This window comes from Protopterus annectens, chromosome 8.part0, assembly GCF_019279795.1.
Source record: "Protopterus annectens isolate FY-2018-M chromosome 8.part0, PAN1.0, whole genome shotgun sequence".
NCBI lineage: Eukaryota > Metazoa > Chordata > Ceratodontiformes > Protopteridae > Protopterus > Protopterus annectens.
Genome location: NC_056741.1, coordinates 682534300 through 682552978, shown reverse-complemented (window position 1 = coordinate 682552978; position 18679 = coordinate 682534300).

Here is an 18679-nt window from a genome sequence, read left to right as displayed (position 1 = left end):
TGGACCATGGATCACACCCGCTCCCGTAGTGTCAGTACCAGCCCCAGCAATACTGAGACTGGCCTGTCTATTGACCATCCTACTAGACTATGTGCATGTGGCACTGGCCAGTCCCAGCAGGGACATGGGTCCAGTCATCATACCTCTGATGATAGCAGCCAGTCAGGGTTGGTACCCAATACTGCCCATAGCACCCCTGCTAGGCACAGGTACGGTGTCCGTGGCCGGAGACAGTGATCTGTATGGCCTAGGAGGTGCAGTCTGTGGCTGTCCCACAACCGCCCATATATGGCAGCCACATGGTGGAGTTGTGTGCATGCAGACACACACACATTTACCATACAACTAGGGCTCACACATACACACACACATTACATCAACATTGGCCCATGCAGTACTGTTTTCCCTCACACACACACACACACACACACACACACACACACACACACACACACACACACACACACACACACACACACACACATGCCGATTGGATGGGTCAGTGTCGGGCTCTGGCAAACCTACAACACACCCTGTGAATATGATGATACCTGTGCCACCTCCTGTCATCTGTCACATTGATGCAGGAATAGGCTAACATGGTTCTGATGCACAGGGTGACATCATAGCAGTGTAGCAATAGTAGCAAGTTGCCAAGAGGAAGGTGTACTGATATCCTTGTAGGTATATCTGAGCAGGCATTATGCATCACAGCTCTGATAGTCATTGTAGCATTGTTTACACCGGTGTTAGGGCTGAGTATGTATTGTCCACCCATGTGGCACTTGGCTGAAGTATACAGTGTTGCCAGCATGTGTTAGTGAGTGGACAGTATGTGTGTGATGTGTGCATTACAAGTTAGCAGCTGTACATCTGTGAACATGGTGTGTGCGCACTGTCTGCATGTAAGTGCATAGTGGGCACATGGGATGTGCGACAAACCCTGTTCTACACATTGTTAACATCTCATGGTATCTTTCAATGGCCGGTATGCATTCTACTACAGATATGTACTAACATGGGTACACGTGTGTATGACATGGGTTGGCACTATGCTGTGGGTGATACCGTTGATATCTGTCAATGATCTGCAGTCTGGCAGTATACACCACCTCAACAGCATGACTATACCCAATCATTAGATGATGTCCTGACAAATGACTTACAGTTGTAGGGAACTCAGTAACAGTTGGATCCTTCCAGTACTATACTATAGCAGTAACCAGTGGTATTGACCGCCACACGTTCCTGGGACCACACCTGTGTGGCATAAAGCCCTCTTTGGTACATGCAAACATACTAGGGATATGTCCATTCACATCTGGTAATGCATGTATTGGCCTACACTGCATTCCTCGGATGGGACGCATATCCTACACAAGGGTATCATACAGACAGATACCTGTTGTCCAATACATGCTGTATAGCAGTACGCTGTCTATGGCATAGTCATCCACATTTACTATACATACTATCTCGACAGTACCACATAGGTGGTAGCCCTGAACATGTATGTTGGGTACCAATGTGTACAGACAGACATGTGTTATGTAATCTGTACCTTGGTTTCCACACATCCATAGGTATTGTGGGGTCCCTCGGTGTTTTACATAACACATTAGGGGCCTGCATGCATATCCACAAGGCTGGTGCACACCTATCATGACTCTCCATTATTGCCAGTCATTGTTGTGTATGAACATGTCTGAAATATACCCCAGCAATTACCCTCACTCACAGTCCTCTACAGAACGTGTGATGGGTGTGTGTGGCAGGGATATCCTTGGCCATGGGTCACTACATTGGCTGGTCTTGATGCAGACATACATATGTGGCCTATGATCTGAGAAGCAGCAGCACAATCTGTCGAAGGTTACAAATGTATTCATGTAGTATGCAGGCTTCACACCTATGTACTGATTGAGGTCACATGTACACAAATCTATTTGACATGCAGATACCCGATGTGTGCAATGCACATACTGTTTGAAACATATGTCATACCGTAGTAAAAGCAAAACCCACACTGCATTGACCAGCTGTGGAACACACACAGCGTTTTCAGGACTCAAACCCCTACCTAACTAGGTTATGACACTTGTGAAATACGCATTAACAGAGCGCACTATTTGCTTTACTGGGAGCATTGTTTTCCAAAACTCTATTTGTAGGATGCTGACATCATCACACTTGGCAAAAAGGTATTCACCACTCCTAATGTATTTCCACAGTCTCCAAAAGGCCACTTCTCTCAAAGGCAGTCTCACACAAACATTCACCCTCAGCATTTGCAAGATTCAAACCCCTACCTAACTATGTTATGACACTGGAGAAATACGCATTACCATGGCACGCTATATGCATTACTGGGTGTTTTTTGTTCTCCTTGAATATTTGTAGGATGCTGACATCATCAGACTTTCCAAAGAGGGATGCCCCTCTTTTAAAATGTGTTTCCACAGTCTTAAAAAAAGCTACTTCTCTCAAAAGAAGTCACACACTTTGCAGGATTCGACCTGACTATGTTACGCCACGACTGAAATACGCATTAACATGGCGCGCTATTTGCTTTACCCAGAGGATTCATTTCCAAAGCTCTGTTTGTAGGATGCTGACATCATCACACTTGGCAAAGAGGTATTCACCACTCCTAATGTATTTCCACAGTCTCCAAAAAGGCCACTCCTCTCAAAGGCAATCTCACACACAAATTCACACTCAGCAGGATTCAAACCCCTACCTAACTATATTATAATATTGAAGAGATACACATTAACATGGCACGCTATATGCATTATTGGGTGGATTTTGTTCTCCTTGAATATTTGTAGGATGCTGACATCATCAGATTTCCAAAGAGGGATGTACCTCTTTTAAAATGTGCTTCCACAGTTTCCTTCTCTCAAAGGAAATCACACACACTTGGCATTTGCAAGACTCAAACCCCTATCTGATGATGTTATGACACTAGTGAGATACGCATTAACACGATGCACTACTTGCTTTACTGGGAGCATTTATTTTCAAAGCTCTATTTGTAGGATGCTGACATCATCACACTTGGCAAAGAGGTATTCACCACTCCTAATGTGTTTCCACAGTCTCCAAAAAGGCCACTCCTCTCAAAGCCAATCTCACACACACACACACACACACACACTCAGCAAATGCAGGATTCAAACCCCTACCTAACTATGTTATGATACTAGGAAGATACGCATTAACACAACGTGCTATATGCTTTACTATGTGATTTCTAGTCACATGCTATGTTTGTAGGTTGCTGACATCATCAGACTGGACATGGTTATGTGTGTGCACATAGTGTTATGCAATCCCATGAATGAACCTTGTGGGTCAAAAGGTGTGAACATCTTGAACAGGAATACACAATTCATACCTGGTGTGATCTGTCTGTGGACATATTACCATTCCTTCATATGACAATACATATTCATGCACGGATTGTAGGTTTTGTGGATACCACATGTGTCTGTGATGTTGTTAAAGGGCTATTCAAGGTCTATGTGGGACCTGTGTTGCTCCTGTCAGTGATGTTTGTCCTGGGTGGCTGCCTTGCAAGATATCTAGCAGGTTTGGGGAACATGATGTGCTCATTAACATACCACAGATGTTTGTGTTGTGTGTTTGTTGGTTTACAATATCTCTGTTCCTGACTGCAGTCATGATGGACTCCATGGACTAGCATTTCGGACTTCATAGGCTTATAGGAATATAGTTCCCATGGTGTGTTGTGCACCAACACTTTTGGGGTGTGCCACATGTTGCTGTAACACATTCAATGGTGTAAGATCCTGCAGAGAGTGTGAGGCTCAACAGACTGTTCGGGTGCAGTGTCTGTTTGTCCTATCGTTCACTTATGACACATATGGGGAAACAATGTTATCCACGTGATGGGATTCATTTGGCATTGGGAGGACCAGTTTACACATTCGACATGTGCTATCTCCTGGTATGATGTTAGGGCCTTTTGTCACTGGGAGGTGGGTATGTATGTATGGGCCTGTCTGACAGGATGTTGACATTGTCAGTCAGGTACAGTTGACCCTGACTCAGGACATATATGACTGTACATCGATATTTCTGACATAGCTGAAGGAGGTGTAATGTTTCTGTCTGTACTCCTTTGCAGATTATCTTTCCACAGCAACAACAAACATGAACACTAAAACCCTGTTATACTCTTTTACATACTTGACACACTACTGATCCTTTGTGATCAGTCGACAGTGTATGTCATCATCATATCCTGGCATGTCCAAAGGTCGGTTTTGTGTGTACTCTCCAGTCCAGCTGGTGCATATTGGAATTCTGACGCATTGTTACAACTGCCTTATGTACACAGGTAACACTGCCCTCCTACCAACAAACTCAGATATCTGTGAGAGGTGCAACTGTATAGACAGACAGGAGGCTGAGCTCTCCCAAGCTATGACTGGCACAGTCTATCGGGTGGTGAAGGTAACCACACACACCACAAATACAGTCACACATGCACCTATGACAACAGCAAACCATATACATTGACACACAATGACATACTTGGAGCATCTAAATATACTCTGCCTAAGCAGCTGAGACATCCAAAGCAGACACACAAATAACTGCTAACACACAACCATACACACATATCATCACATAGTTCACAAAGTCATTGTGCCACACAGTCACTGCCCTTAGGCCTACAAAACACACCTCATACACTTGTATTAGGTGAGTGCAATTGTCCGTCACACTGACATCCCACTCACCAGGCTGAACAAGGTGAAGGCCACTTTGTGCTGTGTGTCGGGTGCCAGGATATGCCACATGACACATGCACTGTTGTCAGTCCACTGCAAGTACAAATAAGGCTCCATCATTGAGCATTCTGGTGTATAGACCCTCAGACATTCCTCCCTGGACTACATGACAAGAGACATAGAGGGGCTCTCTGATCATGTAGCCCAGGACAGTATGACCCTGACCTTGTGTAGCATCTTACCCTCACCAAGTACTATGTCACAGTATACAGATGACATGATCAGTTTTTACAGTTGCCTAACATATTGTTGTCATTCACAGGGGATCCAGTGTCTGTCAGCCTGGGATTACATGCTCAACATGCCATGTACATTCGCTATGGACGCCATGCACCTGTCACCCCTAGGCTTTCACAGACTGCCTTAGGCTCTTGACACACACATAGTGGCTGTTTGAAGTGAGGGTCAGAAGACATAACCACAGCCATAGACGTTACAGGGTACAGGAAATGGAGAGTGATGGTGCTCAACAACTGATGTCTAACCCTCAGAATGCATGCACTCAGGACTCACATCAGTATGGAATCTGTTGATATATGTGCAGTAGAAAACACTTGGGTCAGGCTCACTATAGCACAGCAGCACTAACAGGTTTTACGTCATACCATAGTTTTCAGACACAAGACTCAGACCGGACAACAACAATAGGGGGGGAATCCATATACATCATTCATACACACACCTCCAGGTTGGTAGCAGTACACAAAGCATTGGGGAACGTACATGTACAACTGAGAGTGGGCAAAACTGCATTTCAGTTTGTATACTTTTACAGACCACACTCCCAAACATGGGCACAACAGTCGTTATTCCTGGGAACACTGGAGAATGTGAAGGTCTCACCAAACACCATTATATTGTTTGACTTCAAATACACAAACATTGACTGGGTATACTGCTCAAGCAGTGACACCCTCGCACAACAGTTGCTAAGATAGTTACACTCAAATGCTAGGGCAGACTTGGTCACCACACCCACAGGGAGTTAAACATGTGGTACCTGATCATCCCACACATGGGGACTCTATGTTACACAACAGAGGTATACCTGTAATTGTTAAGGTCGTAACATACATTCATCTTACTAGACATACATATCCCATACACACACACATCCTATGTGATCTCAGTGACATACTTCTCATGAGCAAACGTCACACTTGTGCAAACTGAGGTGGTATCCCTTAATGACTCTGGGACAGTGTTAATTACGGCTCAGACAACTTCATACTTTACAAGCACATTCTATGGACAACTACTGGAATTCATGGATCATGCTATCCCAGATAACTACAAGACTCACTCCTCCAAAGGCAGGGGGCCTGTCTACTGGACCTCGGCTATTACTGAGTTATACAGGGACAGGAGGAGGCTACTACATTATAGAGCACAATCACAATCTGGAAGGCATCTCTGATCAGTACTATGGTATAGCTACGATCAGTTGTTGATTCATCTAAGGCCCACTTCTAACGGACACTTGCAACAGACACTATGGACAATCACAAGGCCTCATTTAGTTATGTCAGGGACCTGTGTGGGAACTCAAGGATATGCTGTGAGTTACTGCATAATTACAAATGATACAATGAACCCACTGACATTGCGAACATCCTCGACAACAGGTTCAGTGGGAATGTTTCCTCACCATCCCCCCTGCAGTGCACATGTCCATCACAACAGGGTGTAGCCTCCCTGACATCCAGATGAACATGTGTGTGCTGCCCTCTCCATAGCAGACAACACAGCATCAGTGGGACCAGATAGTGTCCCAGACTGTGGCATACATGAGATTCATGACAACCTTCACACTCACATTATGTCACTGTTCAGTATCACAGTTACTACAGGATGTGTACCCATGGAATGGTGTACAGCGATGGTGTACCCGCTACACAGTGCTGGTGCCACAAGGGACCCTGGACATTATCACAATATATGCCTAACTATTCTGGTCTGCTATGCTATGGAGTGTATCATCATGGAACATATACACATACACATTGTGAACCTACAGATACTGGATCCTACACAATTTGGTGTTGTGGGTATATCTTGCCTCTTGCAGATGTTTGATGTATTTAAACAGTTAACAGGTCCATAGATGTACAAAGGGTTGTCCACACATCCTACCTGGACCTTGCACACCACTTCTACACAATACCCCACTTGGCCTTTACACATTAGATCACCAGATTCAATATCTACACATATGTCACAATCTGGATTGCTAACTGGATCATGGATAGCACACACATGGTCAGTATTGCAGTTGCCATCTCTGACTATACACCAGTTACACGTGGCATTCCACAGGGCTCAGTCCTCGGACTTCTCTTGTTCTGTATATATTTCTGACACATACTGGCTAACACAGGAGGAATATGGATGACCATGTTTGCAGATGACTGCAAACTGTGTGCCATATTCAACTCCACAGCTGGCACAAGCATCCTCAGAAAGGGTCTCACAGAGATGGATGACTTGTACCAGAGCCATGGCCTACAGCTACCTTACTTTAGATGCATAGTCATCACCTTTGGTAGTAACATCATGCACACATTACCACATAGGTGATGATACATCACGTACAGTGTGTGTGGTTTGTGATTTGGGGACATGAATACTTAGTACTCTTGCCTTTGACATTCACGTTGCCAATGTTGTTGGACACATCTTCTATTTAGGCAACCTTATCCCATACAGTTTCACATCCAGATCAGGTGGGGTCATTGTGACCCTGTAGTTATCTGGCACATGCTTGGATACAATGGCTCATTTCGGATGTACCTTACCTAACACCTGCAGCAACTGGAATGTACACAGATTTACATAACCAAGTGGATCTAGGGATTCACACAGATGGTATGCACAGTTTGGCTATGGTCACCCCAGCTCTCCTCAGTTGCTTACTGCCTACTTGGATGCAGTCTGTGCCTTTTGTTTGATGCCATGTCCATCACAGCATTGACGGACAGGCTCCACATGAGGATATCAAAGTCCCTTACAGCTACATGCTCCAGGGACAGGTACGTGAGCAATGATGTTAATAGGACATGCTGGAGGGGCATATTACCATCACAGAGGCTCCACTCACTCGGGAATGTGATCACAGTACCACATATGCACAGACCCACGCTGACCAGCTACTGGTGACATCTTCACAGGTGGACGGGTGATCGTATGTTTAGCCTTGGGATATGTTATGGGTCCTTGCTAGACAGAGGCAGAATGAAATGAACATGTGTGAGATATCTTGTGTGACCTACTATTGACAGGCACAGTCTACTGATCTAGTGTGATTGCAGAACAGAAGCACACTGTGGCTAGGCTTCTACATACCCTAGGGCAGCTAGACTAGTGTCAACCTTTGAACCTATGCTAATGTTCGGGATGCACATTGCTCAGTGATGGCACTGATTGCAGGTTTTGTTTCTTCTTTGCTTTACCACTTCCTATGAACAACCTAGGTTTCTGCATAACATATTTGATTGTGACAGTATTTCACTATTTTAGATTGTGTCTGTTGTCATATCACTGTGTGCACATGGTGGATAGGTGAATAGTGCGAGGTTCCTGGGTTGACACTTGCAACTGAGGGATATGTGTGGCCCACTGCTGTACTCAAACTTGACCTAAGTGTGTGAGCATGCCCAGTTCAGACTTTCAGTGTTTTGTTGCCTGACATTTGTCTCATAGTTTCAAGTGTGTGAGCATGCCCAGTGTGACCTTGCAGTATGTTGCTGTCTGAGGTCCACTACATTTGTTGATGTGTGTGAACATTACCAATATTAACATTTATACTATATGTGTGTTGAATATCAGGTTCTATTATTACTGCAGGCCTCACCTTTGTGTCTTAACTTGACAGGGATTATGCTATGCATGCAAGGTTTCCATTAGATACTTAGCATTGACTTATCAACATTTTTTTCATACAAGCTGACTGTTGACATAGTGTCATGGTTTAGTGGTTCTGTACTCTGACTATAGTGCACTGTATCCTGGGTTCGAGGACTGCCACTGCTTCATATTTTCATACATGCCAGAACAGACTGCTTCAAGAAAAGTGAAGCAAATATGAACTTGTTAACCTGCGTTTGATGAACTATACCCACATTTGACCAGACTTGCACAACATTGCTCAATGTTGCCCAACATTGCTGGACAGTGCACAATATTGCTGAACATTGCCTGTAGTTGTGCTACTTAGTGTGTGCAATTTTGTTTACATATACTAAATAGTGGTGAGAGCTGTTTAGCAGTGCTTTATATTGCTTAACACATAGCAATCATGCCTCAAGTGGTGCTGCAGTGCTGCCTATGTCGGATGCACATTTTACACTCCCTATACATGTTTGTTAACAGGTAGTGTCAAGTTAGGCATCGCTTTTATTGTATGTGCGAGTCAGAGAGAGGTATCATTTCCAGGGTTCCTACTGAGCCAGTGTATATGCTATGCGTTGCCTCTTTGCCAAGGCCAAAGCATACTGGGCATGCTTCCTTCTGCCTACTGGGGCCGGCTCATCTTGTTCCTCCTCCGAGTCACACTCTGCCTGTGATGCCTTGGTAATGGTGGGGGGCTGTTGTGCCTGGCCCTATGCTGCTCCTGCTGCAGCTGTTTTTGCAGGATCATATTGTGTAGCATAGCACATACCATGACTATTTGGGTACATGTAGTTGGTGAGGACTGCAACGCTCCACCAGATGTGTTCAGGCACTGGAACCATGACTTGAGCAACCCGAACACACACTCGATTACATTTTGTATTTGTGCGTGTGCCTCATTATGGCGTTCCTGTTCAGGTGTGTGTGCATTTCTGATGGGTGTCATCAGCCATGGCTCGAGTGCATATCCAGCATCCCCCACTAGGTGACCATGAGGGATGTCCCCATTGGCAAATGTCTGGTACAGCTGTGTCAGATGCCAGATATCGGAGTCATGGTAGCTTCCATGGCAGCCAGCACACACATTCATTATTATGCCCTGGGCATCACACATGACCTGACAGTTGATGGAGGGGTAACCCTTGCAGTTATAGTAGACCCTACCCCGCTCACCGGCTGGTGCTTTGATGCGAATGTGCGGGCAGTCTATTGCACCCACTACCTCAGGGTATTCCGCTATTTGCTGGAAGAGACGCATATTGCTGGCCAATACCTCACGGGAAATGGGGAAATATACATGATCACCGACATGTGCTGCCATGGCATTCAGGAACTGGTGCAGTACCCTAGATGCTGATGCCTGTGAAATCCCCATCATATCACCAGTTGGTCTCTGGAAGGTACTTTTTGCTAATATTCTTAGGCCAACACATACCTTGGTTTCCACTGGGATGGGTTCCCCTCTGTTGGTTCAGTGTGTGAGGCGTGGCCTGCACAGCTCAACAATTTGCTGCATTAGGTCTCTGTCCACTCTATAGTGCTCCACTATCTCCAGCTCATGTAGCCCCTGGTAGGTTACCCTAGGCCTGTACACTCTTCTCCATCTCCTCACTGTGTGTTGCTCAGCAGCATTTGCATTGTCACCACCCTCAGCATGTTGCATATGTCACCTTATGACAGCAATGGCAGCCCATAACATTTCTTTGTCTCAGTAAAGCTTTTTCTGTTTTCACTTCTATTAGCTTACTGCAGTGTTGCAGTGTGTCTGAGAAATACATACTGGAATGGTTTTGCTGAGTTTTGAGTGCTGGGCTGGGCTAGTGTAATGCCTGTGTAATTGGCTAATTTTGATTGTTTTTACCTGCTAGCTCTGCTATTACTCCCTGGTTAACTTCCTACTATTTGTTGTGCTTCCTTTTCCCTTTCTGTTTCCTCACGGGGCAGCACCGCGCAAACAAGCGCAAACACGCGCACACCAGCTCACATGCGCGCACACATGCTTACACGGACTGCTTATTCCTGTTAAAATGCACGCACACCAGTGCAGACGCGCTTACAACTGTTTACACAGCCTTACATATGCTTACTCAAGCATACACGCATGCACACACGCTTACATGTACACACACTGTCTTACTCGGGTTTACTGGCTCGCACACACGCACATGCATGCTCAGCAAGAAACCTTGGTGTTATCCACAACATACACCTTCGATTTCTTGGCTTTACCTGGCCTACCTGTTGACACACCTCTTTCACTATTATGTAAATGTAAGCTGACACATCTCACTCTGCTCCAAAAAACTGCACTCCTTTCATACATACCCCCCTTGTGATGTCACCTATCTTCTACTCTGTTACTCCCCTTTTCCTACTCCTACACTCCACAGACTGTGCTCATTTGTTATGTGAACTTGCAATTCACTATCATAACTCTCATTTGCATAGGATTGCCTACTAATGCTTAGTTACATCTCTTAGACTGAGCTTCCTCCCTTAGCAACCTCTACTCGGTGGCCATGTGGTCTTCAGCCTGCCATTCCCTTGTTATGTAAATTCATTTTAGCTATGGAATCCACATTTGTGGATTTTAATTATTAATTTTCTGCTTTTTAGGGTGCAGCGCATTTGTGCGGCACTGCGCTATGGTTAAACCCCAGAAATCGGGATTAAAAAAAAAAGTTATTTTATTTTTAATTTGCATCACTTCCCATTGCCAATGGCCATATTTTTGGCCATTGGCATGCTTCCTCCTGTGAATGCATGCTTTTTTTTCCAGCTGACACGGCTCCATTTTGCTATTTGCAGAACCGTACTCAGTTATCAACTGAGTACATTTCTGCAAATAGCACTACTCCTACTCGGACAGGCTCGGGTTTCCTGGATCGCAAATTTACCTCATTTGCATGGCTTTCACCTGCAATTGAGGTAATTTGCATATCCCAGCCCTGTCCGTGTAGGACTAGTTTGGAGAGCTCAGTTGCACGCCCCTGCTGGCTGTTCCTGGATACCGAGCAAACATTCTTGAATCCAGCCCATAGTAGAAATAGTCAAGTACTTCAATGGTACAATTGAATTTTTAAAATTCACAGTTGATTACCAGGAGATAAATATTAGCTACCTGGATGTTGAACTACATAAAGACATCCAAGGACAACACTACACAGCTAAGATTTATAGAAAAAGTACACATTCAAACTCACTCTTGCACTACACTAGCTCACACCCTTTCCATCAGAAAAAATCTGTGATCAAGGGGCAATTAGTACGGGCAGCGAGAATGATCACTACGCAGGATGACTTTAAAGCAGAATGTGATAACCTGAGTAATATGTTTACACACAGGGGTTACCCAACAGATTTAATCCAAAATATTACCATCAAAGTCCAAAGGAAGCTTGAAAATGGAATATATAAACCAATTTTAAACAAAGGAGCATGGTCAGTGGTTACAAACCCAGAGTTAACAACATTTCAGGTACTATCTGAAAATACCAAGGACACTAATACCCCACATGATTCTCTTATAACTATACTGCGGTCCGATGCCACAGTAAAGAAAGAAAGTATTAGTTTTAAAAGTATAAGCAATTCCTGCCAGGTGAAGCACCCTCAAAGACGAGAACAAATGTACATGTAAAAAGGCAAGAAGGTGCACCATGAGCCACAAAAGCTGAAATTAAAAGTTCTCTCTCCAATAGGTAAAAAACACGTTTAATGTAAAAAAGAACACAAACAGGTGGACTGCAGTATAGAAGTTAGCGCTTTCACGTTGGAATCAACGCTTCATCAGACATAAAGGCAGTCAAATAACCTCCATTTAAATACACATAATGACATCATTTCCCATTCAAATCTACGAATCAAAATGAAGGCAATTAATAAGACACTTGACAAACAAAATAATAAAATGCACAGTAAAATATCCAATAAAATATCATCATCCACAATGGCTAATGCCTAAGGGGTCTGCTAGCTAAGAACGGCTTGAGTGCTAACCTGTCATTCAACCCAAACCTGTGAGCTTGCAGTTTTAGTATCCATTTACCTTCCCTCTCTTCAATGCAATTTCTAATGTTGCCCAATCTGCCATTTTTAAAAACTAACTCCAAAACCTGAAACTTAAAACTATGGGTGCGTCCTTGTTCTATTACATGCTTGGCTAGGGCATTGGTGATATTACCCTTTTCAATAGCATAGACATGTTCCCTAATACGTTCACGTAAGGTTCTTGTTGTCATTCCAACATAAAAAATCTTACATAATTGGCATTCAGCAATATATACCAAATTATCAGATCTACAATCAGCATAATGCTTAAAATTGTAGGGACGTTTTGTTTCAGGGTGTATAAAGCAATCAGAGTCGGATATGTATTTGCATTGGTTGCAAGAATTGCAAGCAAATGTACCTGTCCTGTTAGAAATTTTAACATTCTGCTGTCCCCTATCATAGCAAAGTAATCTATTGAGAGAAAACATATTCCTATAAGCAACACGGGGTCTCTCATCAACCAAATTCTTGATCCTTTCATCCACCATTAACAGTCTCCAATTCTTATTAAGAACATTTAGAATGTGATGATTCCTATTGGTAAAGGGAATAACAATCCTATTGACAGTGGATGTGCTGCTAGTCTTATTAGAACGTACATGGGGATATGATCTATTGATCAAAGGAGCTCCTACATCTACCCTAAGTAGGTCACCCATGGAGATGTCATCAAGGACTTGTGTTTGATCATAGCCTCTAGACATAAAATTCTTAGCTAATTGTGCTTTATGTTGATTATAAGCAATATCTTGGGACGTTAGTTTGGAAATCCTAATGGTCTGGTTCTTAACTATGTTCTAATGAACATGCCTAGGATGCATGCTATTCCGATGCAATAAATTATTCTTCCAACACGGTTTTCTAAAAAGCTCAGTGTCAAAACCATTGGGTCCCTTAATGATCTTAACGTCTAGAAACTCGATCTCATTAACCGAATAAGAACATTCAAAGCAAAGAAAATCTGTTGTCTCATTCAAATAGGTTGTAAAGGCCAACAATTGTTCAATAGTACCACCCCACAACAAAAAAACATCATCTACAAATCTATTAAAATATTTAAGATGTTTCATATGCTCAGCATCAGTATTAAAAACATGTGTGTCTTCCCATTGTGCCAACACCAAGTTCGATAGGCGTTGGCACAAGTGCCCATCGCCACTCCTTTAGTTTGTAAATAATATTTCTCATCATAACAGAGAACATTGTTCTCAAGAACAATTTCAAGGAGGGACATACACCTAATAATCATATTGTTTGGTAATTTCTTCTGAACTAATAGTGCCATGATGTAGTCCATGCCAACATCATTAGGTATTGATGTGAATAGAGACTTCACATCAAGTGTAACTAATATGTCATCAATATCAAAACAGGGAGACTTGCTATATATGGCTAAGTTCTCTAAAAAATGAGATGTATCCCTTAGGACATGCTCAACGTCTAGAACAACAGGTTTTAGTAACTTATCCAAATAAATGGATAAAGGTTCAGTTAGCCATCCTCGACTGGATACAATTGGTCTTAGGGAAGGATTCATCACGTCTTTATGAATTTTGGGTAGACCCCTAAATGAAGGAACCAAAGGTTTGTCAACCAACAGATACATATACAAATCCCTATCAATAACATTAGTTAACATTAGGTCATATAAACTAGCATGTACTCCTTTGATCAAGTTATTCAAATTGTAGTTATGTATAGGAAAATATGTTTCTATCTGCCAAAATATTTTCCATTTTGTCAGAATAGTTAGATTTGTCCAAAATGACAATGGCTCCACCTTTGTCAGCTTGTCTAATGACTATTTTGTCATTACATCTCAGGTTTGCTAATGCTTGTTTCTCTTCAGATGTCATATTATAAAAGTTTGATTTGGCCTGTTTGTCATTGTACAAATCAAATAAATCAGATTCACAGGCCTGTTCAAAGGCCTCTAAAAGAGGGTGTTGTTGGGGCATAAAAGTAGATGGTTTCTTAAATGGCATGTGAGCAGCATTATTATTGTTATTAACTTCCTGACCAAACATTAATTTTAAGCCCAGGTTCCTTGTAAATAGTTTAATATCCACAATAATGTCCGTGATATTATTACAACTGGAGGGTATAAAACCCAACCCTTTGTTCAAAACAGAAAGTTCATGATGATTCAAAATATAGTTAGAAATGTTAACAACTAAGTTCTGGGTCTCAATACCTTCTTCGTTTGTTGTGAAGTCTCCTCTGTGCTTTTCCTTTTTACCGCTCTTCCTTGTGGAGACCAAGTCCTCCTTTCGGTCGGTTTGTATGGTAGTGGAAAGGAAGGCAAACCATTACCCAAGCCAAATACTTCGTCTTCTACTGAGACAACAAACGGATCTATGGAGAGTTGTTTCCTGCGAACATCATTCGCCTTCTGGCCAAGAGGTATGTCCAGAGAAGATTGTACATCCAGATTAGCGTTATTCTCAGCATGTAGTTGGGCTTCAACAACAACTCGACGAGGTAAAGGAATGACTATGGTATCATGCGTGCCAGGCAAGATGTGAAGATGAAGTCAACTCATGCGTGCCTTCTGGTGAGGTCATCAAAGGGGAAGATCTCTTCTTAGAATGATTGTGTGTATTCACCAGATTTAAAGGTATACGCTCAGGCTTATGAGGAGGATTGCTTTTGAGATGAAACTTCTCACAAGGCCAAGAGAAGACCTGGCCTTTTTGAAAGTCCAAAAAATCTCTCTCAAGCTTCCTTTTCTTGTCCTGCAGTGCTCTAAAATCAAGTGATGACAGAGTGCGCTTAAGATCATCGGAAAATATGAGCAACTCATGATTTCCCAGTATATTAGCTAGTTCATTCTCAATGGCTTTAACATCATCCACTAACTGTTTTATCACAGAGCCATAGTACTCAATAAGAATTCTCATGTATGAAAAACTAGTTTCTAGATTTAGCTTCTGCCATTTGGCTAGAAGCTCTGGGTTAGACTCACCAAACGTGGGCATCTTCAATACCCTTAAACCTCTCGGAACAAGTTTAAATTTAAGGCAAGCTTCCATATGCAAGCTCTGCCATTGTACATTGCGTAGCGTTTGAAGCTTGTTTTCAAGTTTCTGAGTTGTTAGTACTATATCCATATTGTTTTTGAAGTTATTACCTGTATTATCAGGCTTGTTCAAGTCTGAGATTGTTAGCTTAAGTAGCGGGTTCACATCCATTCGGACCAGGTCATCTAGAACAAACATTTTTTCAACCCCTGAGTTATGATCATGCTGAACAGAAGTAGCAGCCATGTCCCAGCAAGAAAAAGGCAGCGACAGTCACAAAAAGTATAAGCAATTTCTGCCAGGTGAAGCACCCTCAAAGACGAGAACAAATGTACATGTAAAAAGGCAAGAAGGTGCACCATGAGCCACAAAAGCTGAAATTAAAAGTTCTCTCTCCAATAGGTAAAAAACACGTTTAATGTAAAAAAGAACACAAACAGGTGGACTGCAGTATAGAAGTTAGCGCTTTCACGTTGGAATCAACGCTTCATCAGACATAAAGGCAGTCAAATAACCTCCATTTAAATACACATAATGACATCATTTCCCATTCAAATCTACGAATCAAAATGAAGGCAATTAATAAGACACTTGACAAACAAAATAATAAAATGCACAGTAAAATATCCAATAAAATATCATCATCCACAATGGCTAATGCCTAAGGGGTCTGCTAGCTAAGAACGGCTTGAGTGCTAACCTGTCATTCAACCCAAACCTGTGAGCTTGCAGTTTTAGTATCCATTTACCTTCCCTCTCTTCAATGCAATTTCTAATGTTGCCCAATCTGCCATTTTTAAAAACTAACTCCAAAACCTGAAACTTAAAACTATGGGTGCGTCCTTGTTCTATTACATGCTTGGCTAGGGCATTGGTGATATTACCCTTTTCAATAGCATAGACATGTTCCCTAATACGTTCACGTAAGGTTCTTGTTGTCATTCCAACATAAAAAATCTTACATAATTGGCATTCAGCAATATATACCAAATTATCAGATCTACAATCAGCATAATGCTTAAAATTGTAGGGACGTTTTGTTTCAGGGTGTATAAAGCAATCAGAGTCGGATATGTATTTGCATTGGTTGCAAGAATTGCAAGCAAATGTACCTGTCCTGTTAGAAATTTTAACATTCTGCTGTCCCCTATCATAGCAAAGTAATCTATTGAGAGAAAACATATTCCTATAAGCAACACGGGGTCTCTCATCAACCAAATTCTTGATCCTTTCATCCACCATTAACAGTCTCCAATTCTTATTAAGAACATTTAGAATGTGATGATTCCTATTGGTAAAGGGAATAACAATCCTATTGACAGTGGATGTGCTGCTAGTCTTATTAGAACGTACATGGGGATATGATCTATTGATCAAAGGAGCTCCTACATCTACCCTAAGTAGGTCACCCATGGAGATGTCATCAAGGACTTGTGTTTGATCATAGCCTCTAGACATAAAATTCTTAGCTAATTGTGCTTTATGTTGATTATAAGCAATATCTTGGGACGTTAGTTTGGAAATCCTAATGGTCTGGTTCTTAACTATGTTCTGATGAACATGCCTAGGATGCATGCTATTCCGATGCAATAAATTATTCTTCCAACACGGTTTTCTAAAAGCTCAGTGTCAAAACCATTGGGTCCCTTAATGATCTTAACGTCTAGAAACTCGATCTCATTAACCGAATAAGAACATTCAAAGCAAAGAAAATCTGTTGTCTCATTCAAATAGGTTGTAAAGGCCAACAATTGTTCAATAGTACCACCCCACAACAAAAAAACATCATCTACAAATCTATTAAAATATTTAAGATGTTTCATATGCTCAGCATCAGTATTAAAAACATGTGTGTCTTCCCATTGTGCCAACACCAAGTTCGCATAGGCGTTGGCACAAGGGGTGCCCATCGCCACTCCTTTAGTTTGTAAATAATATTTCTCATCATAACAGAGAACATTGTTCTCAAGAACAATTTCAAGGAGGGACATACACCTAATAATCATATTGTTTGGTAATTTCTTCTGAACTAATAGTGCCATGATGTAGTCCATGCCAACATCATTAGGTATTGATGTGAATAGAGACTTCACATCAAGTGTAACTAATATGTCATCAATATCAAAACAGGGAGACTTGCTATATATGGCTAAGTTCTCTAAAAAATGAGATGTATCCCTTAGGACATGCTCAACGTCTAGAACAACAGGTTTTAGTAACTTATCCAAATAAATGGATAAAGGTTCAGTTAGCCATCCTCGACTGGATACAATTGGTCTTAGGGAAGGATTCATCACGTCTTTATGAATTTTGGGTAGACCCCTAAATGAAGGAACCAAAGGTTTGTCAACCAACAGATACATATACAAATCCCTATCAATAACATTAGTTAACATTAGGTCATATAAACTAGCATGTACTCCTTTGATCAAGTTATTCAAATTGTAGTTATGTATAGGAAAATATGTTTCTCTATCTGCCAACATATTTTCCATTTTGTCAGAATAGTTAGATTTGTCCAAAATGACAATGGCTCCACCTTTGTCAGCTTGTCTAATGACTATTTTGTCATTACATCTCAGGTTTGCTAATGCTTGTTTCTCTTCAGATGTCATATTATAAAAGTTTGATTTGGCCTGTTTGTCATTGTACAAATCAAATAAATCAGATTCACAGGCCTGTTCAAAGGCCTCTAAAAGAGGGTGTTGTTGGGGCATAAAAGTAGATGGTTTCTTAAATGGCATGTGAGCAGCATTATTATTGTTATTAACTTCCTGACCAAACATTAATTTTAAGCCCAGGTTCCTTGTAAATAGTTTAATATCCACAATAATGTCCGTGATATTATTACAACTGGAGGGTATAAAACCCAACCCTTTGTTCAAAACAGAAAGT